Source organism: Somniosus microcephalus, unplaced genomic scaffold, assembly GCF_052327205.1.
Source record: "Somniosus microcephalus isolate GS21.2 unplaced genomic scaffold, FLI_Smic_1.0 unresolved_chr4, whole genome shotgun sequence".
In the NCBI taxonomy this organism is placed as follows: Eukaryota; Metazoa; Chordata; class Chondrichthyes; order Squaliformes; family Somniosidae; genus Somniosus; species Somniosus microcephalus.
In genome coordinates, this window is record NW_028225182.1 from 10,651,967 (window position 1) to 10,667,088 (window position 15,122).

The window sequence follows — 15,122 nt, forward strand, 5'->3', positions numbered from 1 at the left end:
TCATTAATCAACCCACAACATTTTGTTGCGCACTGCAGGAATTGCTAACATGTATACCGGATGACAGTCAAACTTTAATAACTTTTCATAGAATCATAGAAAATTGCCTGAACCCCTGTGGTTAATGAAGGGAATTTTAATGGTTGAGTTCCGTATACACCTTGGAATTCTGGAAAACATGGTTTGTAGTTTGCTGAAACGCGGCTTAGATCTGCTGTTGTGAACCAAGGTAAAGCTGCACGACCCTTGAATAATCTTTCACAATTAAACTGAAAGCAGCCGGAATGTGCAGCTTTGAGAGGGGCTGTCTGCACGGTCAGGGCTGGAAACGAAAGTGAGCGAGCGAAACCGTAGTGTTCTGTGTGTGTGCACAACTGTACAGAATAACACAAATGTAACAGAACTTTGTTACATTGCATAACAAATGCGAATTGATCCATTTTTCTACGATTAAAATGAAGATGATTTACAAAATGTTTCCACCCAGTTTCGAACCGGGGACCTTTCGCGTGTGAGGCGAACGTGATAACCACTACACTACGAAAACGCTGAATAAAACAGTCGCCTTTTGCTATACATCTATGAATCTATGAAGAAAGTTTTTAAAGTTTGACTGCCTCCCAGCAAACATGTTACAATTTCCTTCAGTGTGCAACACACATTTTTGTTGGTTTTAATACAATTTTTAAGATTCTCACAGACTTCAATTGTCTTTGTCAGAACTCAAATCCTTGACTGGGAATCAAACCTGATTGTTTTCAATGATAATAGGATTGTCCTATGAGGAGAGATTGAGTAGATTGTGCCTATAATCTCTGGAGTTTAGAAGAACGAGAGGTGTTCTCATTGAAAGGTACAATTTTCTTGGAGGGCTTGAAAGGGTAGAAGCTGAGAGGTTGTTTCCCCTGGCTGGAGAGTCTAGAACTAGGGGGCAGAGTCTCAGGATAAGGGGCCGGCCATTTGAGACTCAGATGAGGAGACATTTCTTCACTCAGAGGCTTGTGAATCTTTGCAATTCTCAACCTCAGAGGGCAGTGGATGCTCAGTCATTGAGTATATTCAAGGATTTGAGAGTCCTTTTACACAGAATACAGAAAGTTAACGTTTGTGAGCTCATCCTTTATATTGAGCGGTTTCTCGTCCTTCAATCGGTGTCAGCTTTCGCTCAGCGGTTACTTCGCAGCACCAAATTCTTTGTAATTTCGAACTCTTTCTCACCGCGGGCGCAGTCTGGGCTTTTTTCAATCCCCTTCAACACCGAAACACATTATAGCAGTGATTTTAATTTAGCAGTGTGACATTTTTCGAGGCACCAGTAAATGATTCAATAACTTATTCCTATCAGTGTTGCGAGCAGGGTTCGATTCCCGGTTGGGGAAGAAATTTTGATATCACCGTTTCTTGTTCATGAATGCGATGTAATTTTATTAAATTAATCACATGCATCTAATGTGAATAAATAAGAACTTATAGCGGTCCCACGGATTGTTCTATACATAGAGATACATAATTCTCTTTAACTTAACTTATGCATGTATAACTTACTTTCCTTTAGTTGAACTAACTTAGTTATGCATGTATAACTTACCTAACTGTATGTACTTAATTTACTTAATTGTATTACTTACCAGTTAGGGTTGTTACCGCTTTAATTCATCTGTTCGGCCGTTGCCCCTTTAAGAGCCGACTTAACGCGCTGACGTCACGTATCACGTGACGCATGCGCGTTGGTTGTCGCCCTGACGCGTTGACGTCACGCGTCACCACGCATGCGCATTGGCTGCCGGCCCGTTTCGGGCTTTCAAGGCGGCCGCCGGCACAGTCCGGCCTACCGCGACTTCGGCTGCATTGGCCAGCAGGCGGGAGCGAAGAGATTCTCTGCTCCCGCAGTAAGTACTGGCATAGCCTGGCCTAATGACTTCGGCCTTAAAGGCCTGCTTCCGTATTGGGGAGATGCACCCATAACGGCGCAGGTCACGTGACCGCTTGGGCGTACGTGAACGTGTTGACGTCACGACGCGGTCACGTGACACAATAAGCCCGGGAATAAAAAGTGGAGCGGGAAGAGGCTTAGGACTCGCTCCCCACGGGACTGGGACGCAGTCCCTGCGGAGTCCCCGCTGGGACAACACCTACAATATGGTGCTCCTGCAGGTAGCCATCTTACCTGCTATCTTACCTGCTGTAACAATCTTGTCTGGTAAGACCTACAACATGGTGTTCCTGCAGTCAGCCATATTACCTGCTACCTTACCTGCTGTAATTATTCTGTTCTGGTAATTAAACCTTTTTTTTATCGTTCGTCGAAGTTAAAACTCTTTTATTTGGTGGCGATTTACACGAACCACCACAAACTGCTATAATCACCATTAATTAACCGGTAACTTTATTTTGCAGAATGAAAGACATGATAATATGGTTACTGAGGGGCAGTCGAAACATCATTCATTTATTTTGCTCTTTGCATCTCCTGAACTGTTAACCCATATCTCATTTTACACATTGCATTTTAGGAGAATGGTTTACAATGTTCATTGCTTGAGAGAGCAGCGATCTGGGGCAAGATTTGTAAAATTTATCGGGACCGGCTATTTCACAGAAAAAACCTATTCTCTCACATGATGTTTTCAGACCACACACTGACCAATCTTTGCTAGGCCCCAAGTGGATGATCTGACACTTGCCCGCGTTGAACTCCATTAACCACTGGTCAGGGGAGATTTAATAGAGGTGATCAAAATTATGTGGGAAACAGTTTCCACTGGCAGGAGTGTCAGCAGGGCTATGGGGGACGAGCAGCGGAGTGGGACTGATTGGATTGCTCGTTCAAAGATGCAACATGAATTGCTCATTTTAACCTGCGATTGATAGATTTTAGTTATCTAACGTTGTAAAGGGATCATTGAAGTCTGTGAGACACTTCATAATTGTTTCTATTATCAATAATCCACCCACAACATTTTGTTGCACACTGCAGGAATTGCTAACATGTATACCGGATGACAGTCAAACCTTAATAACGTTTTATAGAATCAGAGAATATTGCCTGAACCCCTGTGGTTAATGAAGGGAAGTTTAATGAATGAGTTCCGTAGACACCTTGGAATTCTGGATAACATGGTTTGTAGTTTGCAGAAACGCGGCTTAGATCTGCTGTTGTGAACCGAGGTAAAGCTGCAGGATCCTTGAATAATCTTTCACAATTCAACTGAATTGGCGCAACGGTAGCGCGTCTCAATCAACCAGATCTTGAAAGCTGCGTGTTCAAATCACGTCGGGGTCACTGTTTCTCCGGGTAGTTCCAGAATTACTGTTTTCTTTGCCGTTTCACAATAACCAGACACTTGCTCCAAAGACTGTCTCACTCTTTCCCCAGCGTCAGGGAGTGAAGCGCCACAATTCCTCATTTATTTAATGTGATAAGACACAAGCACAGGTATTCGCTCAAAATCAACCTGCAGGTGGTCACACAGAATAAACAGAGCCAGAGAGACAGGCAGAATCGGGAAACACCGGCAAACACACGAGAGATATTGACAAGGTGAGAAAGCGCTTTGCGATCAGAAAATTGCCTGAATCCCTGTGGTTAATGAAAGGGCTTTTGATGCTTGATTTCCTTACACACCTTGGAATTCAGGTGAACCTGGTTCATGGTTTGCAGAACAATTTAAACCCCTGGGTTAAACCAGAGGGAAGAAAATTCGGCAGTTTAATGAGGTGAAAGGAACATTTTTGACTTGTGCAGTTCGGTCATAGAAATGCCAGTGAAAGGAAATCATTGCAGAAAGAGCGATTCTGCAGTGTCCCTTCCTTCTGTCTGAACAGTGCTTTCTCGATGCTGAATTAAGTACAGGTTTCCGTAGTGTAGCGGTTATCACGTTTGCCTCACTCGCGAAAGGTGCTCGGGCGGAAACATTATTTTTCTGTGAAATAAATTTAACAGGTTTCTTGTGTCAGAAGCAACGAACAATTTAAAGCAGACTCCTAAAATACACAGTGCGTAAATTCTGATAGGGTATAAATCTTCGGCAATGAATAAACTTTCACAAATTATTAAAGTTAAATTACTCAACTTTCGACTGTCCCTCACTGTGAGCATTTCTTTCATTCTGCAAAACAAATCTTTCGGTTAATGAATGTTGATTAAAACAATTAAACCACTAAACTACCAGAACACACATTAAAGAGTTGATCACAATTGCTGATATTTCTTATCTTTTTTCTGGTGTTTTTTCAGCTCTTGGTCCTTTCAGCTCCTGACTGCGGATATTCCTCTGATTAAACGTGAACAAACTGAAATATCTCGCAGCCCCGGCCTCGGTTAATACCAACAGATCTAAGCCGCATTTCAGGCCCGAAAACAAACCCATTAATTAATCGCTTTTCCCCAGCTCCAGAGCTCAGATTGTTACTACCCATCCCTGGAGCTGCAAGATTCCAGGGACATGGAAAAAACCTCCCCATACACCGAGCACAAGCTCAGGAAAACCCCGGGGGAGATGGTATCCCGGTAACTGAGCCTTCAACAGTTTTGAACAAGCACCCGGACGGAAACGTTCTTCATGCGGAAGTGATGAGATGCAGAAGTTAACGGGACAAGTCAGGATGGCCGAGCGGTCTAAGGCGCTGCGTTCAGGTCGCAGTCTCCTCTGGAGGCGTGGGTTCGAATCCCACTTCTGACAGTCTTCACTTTTAATTACCAAGCGGAACTCATTTATTTTCACACCACTGTAATGACATTGGGACATCCCTTAAAAGTGGGATTCAGCAGTTCACCTGCTCCATTCACATAGAAACATAGAAGATAGGAGCAGGAGTAGGCCATTCGGCCCCTCGAGCCTACTCCGCCATTTAATGAGATCATGGCTGATCATCCACATTCAGTACCCTGTCCCTGCTTTCTCCCCATATCCCTTTATCTCTTTAGCCTTAAGAAATATATCTAACTCCTTCTTGAATATATTTAATGAATTGGCCTCAACTGCCTTCTGTGGTACAGAATTCAACAGGTTCACCACTCTCTGGGTGAAGAAATTCCTCCTCATCTCAGCCCTTAGTGGCTTACCCCTTATCCTTAGACTGTGACCGCTGGTTCTGGATTCCCGCACCATCGGGATCATTCTTCCTGCATCTAGTGTGTCTAGTCCTGTTAGAATTTTGTAAGTTTCAATGAGATCCCCTCTCGTTCTTTTAACTCTAGCGAATATAAGCCTAATCATCTCAATCTGTCTTCATACGTCATTCCTGCCATCCCATGTATCAGTCTGGTGAATCTTCGCTGCACTCCCTCCATGGCAAGAACATCCTTCCTCAGATAAGGTGACCAAAGCTGCACACAATACTCTAGGTATGGTCTCACCAAGGCCTTGTACAAATGCAGCAAGACATCCTTGCTCCTGTACTCGAAACCTCTCACTATAAAGGCCAACATTTGGCTTCTTAACCACCTGCTGCACCTGCATGCTTACCTTCAGCGATTGGTGCACACGGACACCCAGGTCTCATTGCAGTTCCCCTTTTCCCAATCTATTGACATTCTGATAATAAGCTGTCTTCCTGTTTTTGCCACCAAAGTTGATAACCTCACATTTATCCATATTAAACTGCATCTGCCATGCTTCTGTTAATCACCTAACCTCTCCATATCATACTGGAGTTTCTCTGCGTCCTCCTCAGAGCACACATGCCCACCCAGCTTTGTGTCGTCTGCACACTTGGAGTTATTACATCTAGTTCAACCTTCTAGATCATTAATATATATTGTGAGTAGCTGGGGTCCTAGCACTTATCCCTGCCCTACCCCACTAGTAATTGCCTGCCACTTGGAAACAGACCCGTTTAGACATACTCTTTGCTTCCTGTCTGCCAACCAGTTCTCTATCTAAGTCTGTACCTTACCCCCAATCCCAAGTGCTTTAACTTTGCACGCCAATCTCTTATGTGGGACCTTCTGAAAGTCCAAATACACCACATCCACTGGTTCTCCCTTATCTATTCTACCAGTTACATCCTCAAAAAATTCTAACATTTCCATCTGACCTGGTACTGAAAGTGCAGACGGTTCCACAGTGTAGCAGTTATCACGTTTGCGGAATCATTTTGTTGGAACTTGCTCCTTCTGCTTGTCCAGGGGCGAGATTGCTCTCCTGTGTGTGGAAATAACAAATAAAACAAAAGAATTAGGAGCTGGAGTAGCCCATATATTGTGTAAAATGAGATATGGGTAACAGTTAACAGTTAACATGCAAAGCACAAAACTTGCTGACAAGGGTGGTGCTGTTGCTGTTTGGCGAACCGACCTCTACCTAGCGGAAGCTGTACGCCAACTCTCCAACACCTCCTCCTACCTCCGCCTGGACCATGACCCCACTACCGAATATCAAGTCACCATTTGCAAGACTGTCACTGAACTCGTATGAGAAGAGATTGAGTAAACTAGGCCTGCAATCTCTTGAATTCGGAAGAATGGGAGGGGATTTCATTAAGCATGCAAAATTATTACAGGGTTTGATCGGTTGGATGCTGGGAGAATGTTTCCCTTGGCTGGGGAGTCTAGAACCAGGGGCCACAGCCTCAGGATAAAGGTTAGGCCATTCAGGACTGAGAGGAGAAGAAATTTCTTCACACAGAGGGTGGTGAATCTTTGGAATTTTCTACCCCAGATGGCTGTGGAGGCTCAGTCATTGGGTATGTTCAAAACAGAAGTCGGTAGATTTCTGTCTGGTAAGGGCATCAAGGGATATGGCGATAGGGCCGGTGAATGGATTTGAGGCAGGAGATCAGCCATGGTCTCATAGAATCCCCTGCATTTGCTTAAAAATCTGTTCCATTATCTCTGACGAAAGGTTATCGACCTGAAACGTTAACTCTGTTTCTCTCTTCGCAGAAGCTGCCTGACCTGCTGAGTATCTCCAGCATTTTCTGTTTCAATTCAGATTTCCAGCATCTGCAGTATTTTCTCAGTTCGCATTTCTTTCATTGTGCAAAACAAGGTTATCGCTCAATTAATGACGCTTTGAAAGCAACATAAAAGTTTAACAAAATAAATACCGCCTAACGTGGGGCTCGAACCCACGACTCTGAAATTAAGAGTCTCATGCTCTACCGACTGAGCTAGCCGGGCCGGTCGAAACTATATTTCATTGTCGCTGATTGCAGTCAGGCCCGGCCCGGTCACAACAGCATGTCTGAGCCGCGTTTCTGCAAACTACGAAACAAGTTCTCCAGAAGCCCAAGGCGTATAAGGAACTCAAGCAGCAAAATCCCTTTCATTAACCACAGGCAATTTTCTGATCGCAAAGCGCTTTAGTCCTTGTCAATATCTCTTGTCTATTTCCCGGAGATTCCCGATTCTGTCTTTCTCTCTGGCTCTGTTTATTGTGTCTGTGGCCACCTGCGGGTTGATTTTGAAGGAATACCTCTGTTTGTGTCTGCTTGGTACGTTAAACAAATGAGGGCATCAGGCGCTTCTGTGAATGACACTGAGGAATCAGGAGAAGGCAGGAGGAATGAAACAGTGTTTGTGGAACGTATGTATATGAAAACAGCGCGGTTTACATTTTCGGATCTCGTGGGGCAACGGTAGCGCGTCTGACTCCAGATTAGAAGGCTGCGTGTTCAAATCACGTCGCGGTCAATGTTCTTCCTGGTAATTTAAGATTTATTGTTTTCTTTGCCGTTTCACAATAACCAGACACTTGCTCCAAAGACTGTCTCACTCTTTCCCCAGTGTCAGGGAGAGAAGCGCCACAATTCCTCATTTATTTAATGCGACAAGACACAAGCACAGGTATTCGCTCAAAATCAACCTGCAGGTGGTCACACAGAATAAACAGAGCCAGAGAGACAGGCAGAATCGGGAAACACCGGCAAATACACGAGAGATATTGACAAGGTGAGAAAGCGCTTTGCGATCAAAAAATTGCCTGAATCCCTGTGGTTAATGAAAGGGCTTTTGATGCTTGATTTCCAAACACACCTTGGAATTCAGATGAACCTGGTTCATGGTTTGCAGAACAATTTAAACCCCTGGGTTAAATCCATTAATTATTCGCTTTTCCCCAGCTCCAGAGCTCAGATTGTTACTGCCAATCCCTGGAGCTGCAAGATACCAGGGACCCAGGACAAACTTCCCCATACACCGAGCACAAGTTCAGGAAAACCCCGGGGGAGATGATATCCCGGTCACTGAGCCTTCATCAGCATTGAACAAGCACCCGGACGGAAACGTTCTTCATGCGGAAGTGATAAGATGCAGAAGTTAACGGAACAAGTCAGGATGGCCGAGCGGTCTAAGGCGCTGCGTTCAGGTCGCAGTTTCCTTTGGAGGCGTGGGTGCGAATCGCACTTCTGACAGTCTTTACTTTTAATTACCAAGCGGAACTCATTTATTTTCACACCACTGTAATGACATTGGGACATCCCTTCAAAGTGGGATTCAGCAGTTCACCTGCTCCATTCACATAGAAACATAGAAGATAGGAGCAGGAGTAGGCCATTCGGCCCCTCGAGCCTGCTCCGCCATTTAATGAGATCATGGCTGATCATCCACATTCAGTACCCTGTCCCTGCTTTCTCCCCATATCCCTTTATCTCTTTAGCCTTATGAAATATATCTAACTCCTTCTTGAATATATTTAATGAATTGGCCTCAACTGCCTTCTGTGGTACAGAATTCAACAGGTTCACCACTCTCTGGGTGAAGAAATTCCTCCTCATCTCAGCCCTTCGTGGCTTACCCCTTATCCTTAGACTGTGACCGCTGGTTCTGGATTCCCACACCATCGGGATCTTTCTTCCTGCATCTAGTGTGTCTAGTCCTGTTAGAATTTTGTAAGTTTCAATGAGATCCCCTCTCGTTCTTTTAACTCTAGCGAATATAAGCCTAATCATCTCAATCTGTCTTCATACGTCATTCCTGCCATCCCATGTATCAGTCTGGTGAATCTTCGCTGCACTCCCTCCATGGCAAGAACATCCTTCCTCAGATAAGGTGACCAAAGCTGCACACAATACTCTAGGTATGGTCTCACCAAGGCCTTGTACAAATGCAGCAAGACATCCTTGCTCCTGTACTCGAAACCTCTCACTATAAAGGCCAACATTTGCCTTCTTAACCACCTGCTGCACCTGCATACTTACCTTCAGCGATTGGTGCACACGGACACCCAGGTCTCATTGCAGTTCCCCTTTTCCCAATCTATTGACATTCTGATAATAAGCTGTCTTCCTGTTTTTGCCACCAAAGTTGATAACCTCACATTTATCCACATTATACTGCATCTGCCATGCTTCTGCTAAATCACCTAACCTGTCCATATCATACTGGAGTTTCTCTGCATCCTCCTCACAGCACACATGCCCACCCAGCTTTGTGTCGTCTGCAAACTTGGAGTTATTACATCTAGTTCAGCCTTCTAGATCATTAATATATATTGTGAGTAGCTGGAGTCCTAGCACTTATCCCTGCCCTACCCCACTAGTAATTGCCTGCCACTTGGAAACAGACCCGTTTAGACATACTCTTTGCTTCCTGTCTGCCAACCAGTTCTCTATCTAAGTCTGTACCTTACCCCCAATCCCATGTGCTTTAACTTTGCACGCCAATCTCTTATGTGGGACCTTATCGAAAGCCTTCTGAAAGTCCAAATTCACCACATCCACTGGTTCTCCCTTATCTATTCTACCAGTTACATCCTCAAAAAAGTCTAACATTTCCATCTGACCTGGTACTGAAAGTGGAGACGGTTCCACAGTGTAGCAGTTATCACGTTTGCGGAATCATTTTGTTGGAACTTGCTCCTTCTGCTTGTCCAGGGGCGAGATTGCTCTCCTGTGTGTGGAAATAACAAATAAAACAAAAGAATTAGGAGCTGGAGTAGCCCATATATTGTGTAAAATGAGATATGGGTAACAGTTAACAGTTAACATGCAAAGCACAAAACTTGCTGACAAGGGTGGTGCTGTTGCTGTTTGGCGAACCGACCTCTACCTAGCGGAAGCTGTACGCCAACTCTCCAACACCTCCTCCTACCTCCGCCTGGACCATGACCCCACTACCGAATATCAAGTCACCATTTGCAAGACTGTCACTGACCTCGTATGAGAAGAGATTGAGTAAACTAGGCCTGCAATCTCTTGAATTCGGAAGAATGGGAGGGGATCTCATTAAGCATGCAAAATTATTACAGGGTTTGATCGGTTGGATGCTGGGAGAATGTTTCCCTTGGCTGGTGAGTCTAGAACCAGGGGCCACAGCCTCAGGATAAAGGTTAGGCCATTCAGGACTGAGAGGAGAAGAAATTTCTTCACACAGAGTGTGGTGAATCTTTGGAATTTTCTACCCCAGATGGCTGTGGAGGCTTAGTCATTGGGTATGTTCAAAGCAGAAGTCGGTAGGTTTCTGTCTGGTAAGGGCATCAAGGGATATGGCGATAGGGCCGGTGAATGGATTTGAGGCAGGAGATCAGCCATGATCTCATAGAATCCCCTACATTTGCTTAAAAATCTGTTCCATTACCTCTTTTTTCCAGTTCTGACGAAAGGTTATCGACCTGAAACGCTATCTCTGTTTCTCTCTTCGCAGAAGCTGCCTGACCTGCTGAGTATCTCCAGCATTTTCTGTTTCAATTCAGATTTCCAGCATCTGCAATATTTTCTCAGTTCGCATTTCTTTCATTGTGCTAAACAAGGTTATCGCTCAATTAATGACGCTTTGAAAGCAACATAAAAGTTTAACAAAATAAATACCGGCTAACGTGGGGCTGGAACTCACGACTCTGAAATTAAGAGTCTCATGCTCTACCGACTGAGCTAGCCGGGCCGGTCGAAACTCTGTTTCATTGTCGCTGATTGCAGTCAGGCCCGGCCCGGTCACAACAGCATGTCTGAGCCGCGTTTCTGGACACTACGAAACAAGTTCTCCAGAAGCCAAAGGCGTATAAGGAACTCAAGCAGCAAAATCCCTTTCATTAACCACAGGGGTTCAGGCAATTTTCTGATCGCAAAGTGCTTTAGTCCTTGTCAATATCTCTTGTCTATTTCCCGGAGATTCCCGATTCTGTCTTTCTCTCTGGCTCTGTTTATTGTGTCTGTGGCCACCTGCGGGTTGATTTTGAAGGAATACCTGTGTTTGTGTCTGATTGTTACGTTAAACAAATGAGGGCATCAGGCGCTTCTGCGAATGACACTGAGGAATCAGGAGAAGGCAGGAGGAATGAAACAGTGTTTGTGGAACGTGTGTATATGAAAACAGCGCGGTTTATACTGTCGGAGCTCGTGGCGCAACGGTAGCGTGTCTGACTCCGCATCAGAAAGCTGCGTTTTCAAATCACGTCGGGGTCACTGTTCCTTTGGGTAATTCCAGAATTATTCTTTTCTTTGCCGTTTCACAATAACCAGACACTTGCTCCAACGACTGTCTCACTCTTTCCCCAGTGTCAGGGAGAGAAGCGCCACAATTCCTCATTTATTTAATGTGACAAGACACAAGCACAGGTATTCGCTCAAAATCAACCTGCAGGTGGCCACACAGAATAAACAGAGCCAGAGAGACAGGCAGAATCGGGAAACACCGGCAAATACACGAGAGATATTGACAAGGTGAGAAAGCGCTTTGCGATCAAAAAATTGCCTGAATCCCTGTGGTTAATGAAAGGGCTTTTGATGCTTGATTTCCTTACACACCTTGGAATTCAGATGAACCTGGTTCATGGTTTGCAGAACAATTTAAACCCCTGGGTTAAATCCATTAATTATTCGCTTTTCCCCAGCTCCAGAGCTCAGAGTGTTACTGCCCATCCCTGGAGCTGCAAGATACCAGGGACCTAGGACAAACCTCCCCATACACCGAGCACAAGTTCAGGAAATCCCCGGGGGAGATGATATCCCGGTCACTGAGCCTTCATCAGCATTGAACAAGCACCCGGACGGAAACGTTCTTCATGCGGAAGTGATGAGATGCAGAAGTTAACGGAACAAGTCAGGATGGCCGAGCGGTCTAAGGCGCTGCGTTCAGGTCGCAGTCTCCTCTGGAGGCGTGGGTTCGAATCCCACTTCTGACAGTCTTTACTTTTAATTACCAAGCGGAACTCATTTATTTTCACACCACTGTAATGACATTGGGACATCCCTTAAAAGTGGGATTCAGCAGTTCACACCTGCTCCATTCACATAGAAACATAGAAGATAGGAGCAGGAGTAGGCCATTCGGCCCCTCGAGCCTACTCCGCCATTTAATGAGATCATGGCTGATCATCCACATTCAGTACCCTGTCCCTGCTTTCTCCCCATATCCCTTTATCTCTTTAGCCTTAAGAAATATATCCAACTCCTTCTTGAATATATTTAATGAATTGGCCTCAACTGCCTTCTGTGGTACAGAATTCAACAGGTTCACCACTCTCTGGGTGAAGAAATTCCTCCTCATCTCAGCCCTTAGTGGCTTACCCCTTATCCTTAGACTGTGACCGCTGGTTCTGGATTCCCGCACCATCGGGATCATTCTTCCTGCATCTAGTGTGTCTAGTCCTGTTAGAATTTTGTAAGTTTCAATAAGATCCCCTCTCGTTCTTTTAACTCTAGCGAATATAAGCCTAATCATCTCAATCTGTCTTCATACGTCATTCCTGCCATCCCATGTATCAGTCTGGTGAATCTTCGCTGCACTCCCTCCATGGCAAGAACATCCTTCCTCAGATAAGGTGACCAAAGCTGCACACAATACTCTAGGTATGGTCTCACCAAGGCCTTGTACAAATGCAGCAAGACATCCTTGCTCCTGTACTCGAAACCTCTCACTATAAAGGCCAACATTTGCCTTCTTAACCACCTGCTGCACCTGCATGCTTACCTTCAGCGATTGGTGCACACAGACACCCAGGTCTCATTGCAGTTTCCCTTTTCCCAATCTATTGACATTCTGATAATAAGCTGTCTTCCTGTTTTTGCCACCAAAGTTGATAACCTCACATTTATCCACATTATACTGCATCTGCCATGCTTCTGTTAATCACCTAACCTGTCCATATCATACTGGAGTTTCTCTGCATCCTCCTCACAGCACACATGCCCACCCAGCTTTGTGTCGTCTGCACACTTGGAGTTATTACATCTAGTTCAACCTTCTAGATCATTAATATATATTGTGAGTAGCTGGAGTCCTAGCACTTATCCCTGCCCTACCCCACTAGTAATTGCCTGCCACTTGGAAACAGACCCGTTTAGACATACTCTTTGCTTCCTGTCTGCCAACCAGTTCTCTATCTAAGTCTGTACCTTACCCCCAATCCCATGTGCTTTAGCTTTGCACGCCAATCTCTTATGTGGGACCTTCTGAAAGTCCAAATACACCACATCCACTGGTTCTCCCTTATCTATTCTACCAGTTACATCCTCAAAAAATTCTAACATTTCCATCTGACCTGGTACTGAAAGTGGAGACGGTTCCACAGTGTAGCAGTTGTCACGTTTGCGGAATCATTTTGTTGGAACTTGTTCCTTCTGCTTGTCCAGGGGCGAGATTGCTCTCCTGTGTGTGGAAATAACAAATAAAACAAAAGAATTAGGAGCTGGAGTAGCCCATATATTGTGTAAAATGAGATATGGGTAACAGTTAACAGTTAACATGCAAAGCACAAAACTTGCTGACAAGGGTGGTGCTGTTGCTGTTTGGCGAACCGACCTCTACCTAGCGGAAGCTGTACGCCAACTCTCCAACACCTCCTCCTACCTCCGCCTGGACCATGACCCCACTACCGAATATCAAGTCACCATCTGCAAGACTGTCACTGACCTCGTATGAGAAGAGATTGAGTAAACTAGTCCTGCAATCTCTTGAATTCGGAAGAATGGGAGGGGATCTCATTAAGCATGCACAATTATTACAGGGTTTGATCGGTTGGATGCTGGGAGAATGTTTCCCTTGGCTGGGGAGTCTAGAACCAGGGGCCACAACCTCAGGATAAAGGTTAGGCCATTCAGGACTGAGAGGAGAAGAAATTTCTTCACACAGAGGGTGGTGAATCTTTGGAATTTTCTACCCCAGATGGCTGTGGAGGCTCAGTCATTGGGTATGTTCAAAACAGAAGTCGGTAGATTTCTGTCTGGTAAGGGCATCAAGGGATATGGCGATAGGGCCGGTGAATGGATTTGAGGCAGGAGGTCAGCCATGGTCTCAAAGAATCCCCTACATTTGCATAAAAATCTGTTCCATTATCTCTGACGAAAGGTTATCGACCTGAAACGTTAACTCTGTTTCTCTCTTCGCAGAAGCTGCCTGACCTGCTGAGTATCTCCAGCATTTTCTGTTTCAATTCAGATTTCCAGCATCTGCAGTATTTTCTCAGTTCGCATTTCTTTCATTGTGCAAAACAAGGTTATCGCTCAATTAATGACGCTTTGAAAGCAACATAAAAGTTTAACAAAATAAATACCGCCTAACGTGGGGCTCGAACCCACGACTCTGAAATTAAGAGCCTCATGCTCTACCGACTGAGCTAGCCGGGCCGGTCGAAACTATATTTCATTGTCGCTGATTGCAGTCAGGCCCGGCCCGGTCACAACAGCATGTCTGAGCCGCGTTTCTGCAAACTACGAAACAAGTTCTCCAGAAGCCCAAGGCGTATAAGGAACTCAAGCAGCAAAATCCCTTTCATTAACCACAGGCAATTTTCTGATCGCAAAGCGCTTTAGTCCTTGTCAATATCTCTTGTCTATTTCCCGGAGATTCCCGATTCTGTCTTTCTCTCTGGCTCTGTTTATTGTGTCTGTGGCCACCTGCGGGTTGATTTTGAAGGAATACCTGTGTTTGTGTCTGCTTGGTACGTTAAACAAATGAGGGCACCAGGCGCTTCTGTGAATGACACTGAGGAATCAGGAGAAGGCAGGAGGAATGAAACAGTGTTTGTGGAACGTGTGTATATGAAAACAGCGCGTTTTATATTTTCGGAGCTCGTGGCGCAACGGTAGCGCGTCTGACTCCAGATCAGAAGGCTGTGTGTTCAAATCACGTCGGGGTCAATGTTCTTCCGGGTAATTTAAGATTTATTGTTTTCTTTGCCGTTTCACAATAACCAGACTCTTGCTCCAAAGACTGTCTCACTCTTTCCACAGTGTCAGGGAGA

At 45.0% G+C, this 15,122-nt stretch overlaps 6 non-coding genes across 6 annotated transcripts; 3 read left to right on the top strand and 3 right to left on the bottom strand.

Annotated features, from left to right (window-relative positions):
• Positions 1 to 474: 474 nt before the first annotated feature.
• trnav-cac (transfer RNA valine (anticodon CAC)) lies at positions 475 to 547 on the bottom strand. Its single transcript has one exon. It is a non-coding gene; the product is annotated as a tRNA-Val (tRNA).
• A 4,052-nt stretch (positions 548 to 4,599) lies between these two features.
• Positions 4,600 to 4,682, top strand: trnal-cag (transfer RNA leucine (anticodon CAG)). Its single transcript has one exon. It is a non-coding gene; the product is annotated as a tRNA-Leu (tRNA).
• A 2,368-nt stretch (positions 4,683 to 7,050) lies between these two features.
• On the bottom strand, positions 7,051 to 7,123 carry trnak-cuu (transfer RNA lysine (anticodon CUU)). Its single transcript has one exon. It is a non-coding gene; the product is annotated as a tRNA-Lys (tRNA).
• Positions 7,124 to 11,979: 4,856 nt separating this feature from the next.
• trnal-cag (transfer RNA leucine (anticodon CAG)) lies at positions 11,980 to 12,062 on the top strand. The gene has a single exon. It is a non-coding gene; the product is annotated as a tRNA-Leu (tRNA).
• Positions 12,063 to 14,432: 2,370 nt separating this feature from the next.
• Positions 14,433 to 14,505, bottom strand: trnak-cuu (transfer RNA lysine (anticodon CUU)). The gene has a single exon. It is a non-coding gene; the product is annotated as a tRNA-Lys (tRNA).
• Positions 14,506 to 14,946: 441 nt separating this feature from the next.
• Positions 14,947 to 15,018, top strand: trnaw-cca (transfer RNA tryptophan (anticodon CCA)). The gene has a single exon. It is a non-coding gene; the product is annotated as a tRNA-Trp (tRNA).
• The last annotated feature ends 104 nt before the right edge of the window (positions 15,019 to 15,122 follow it).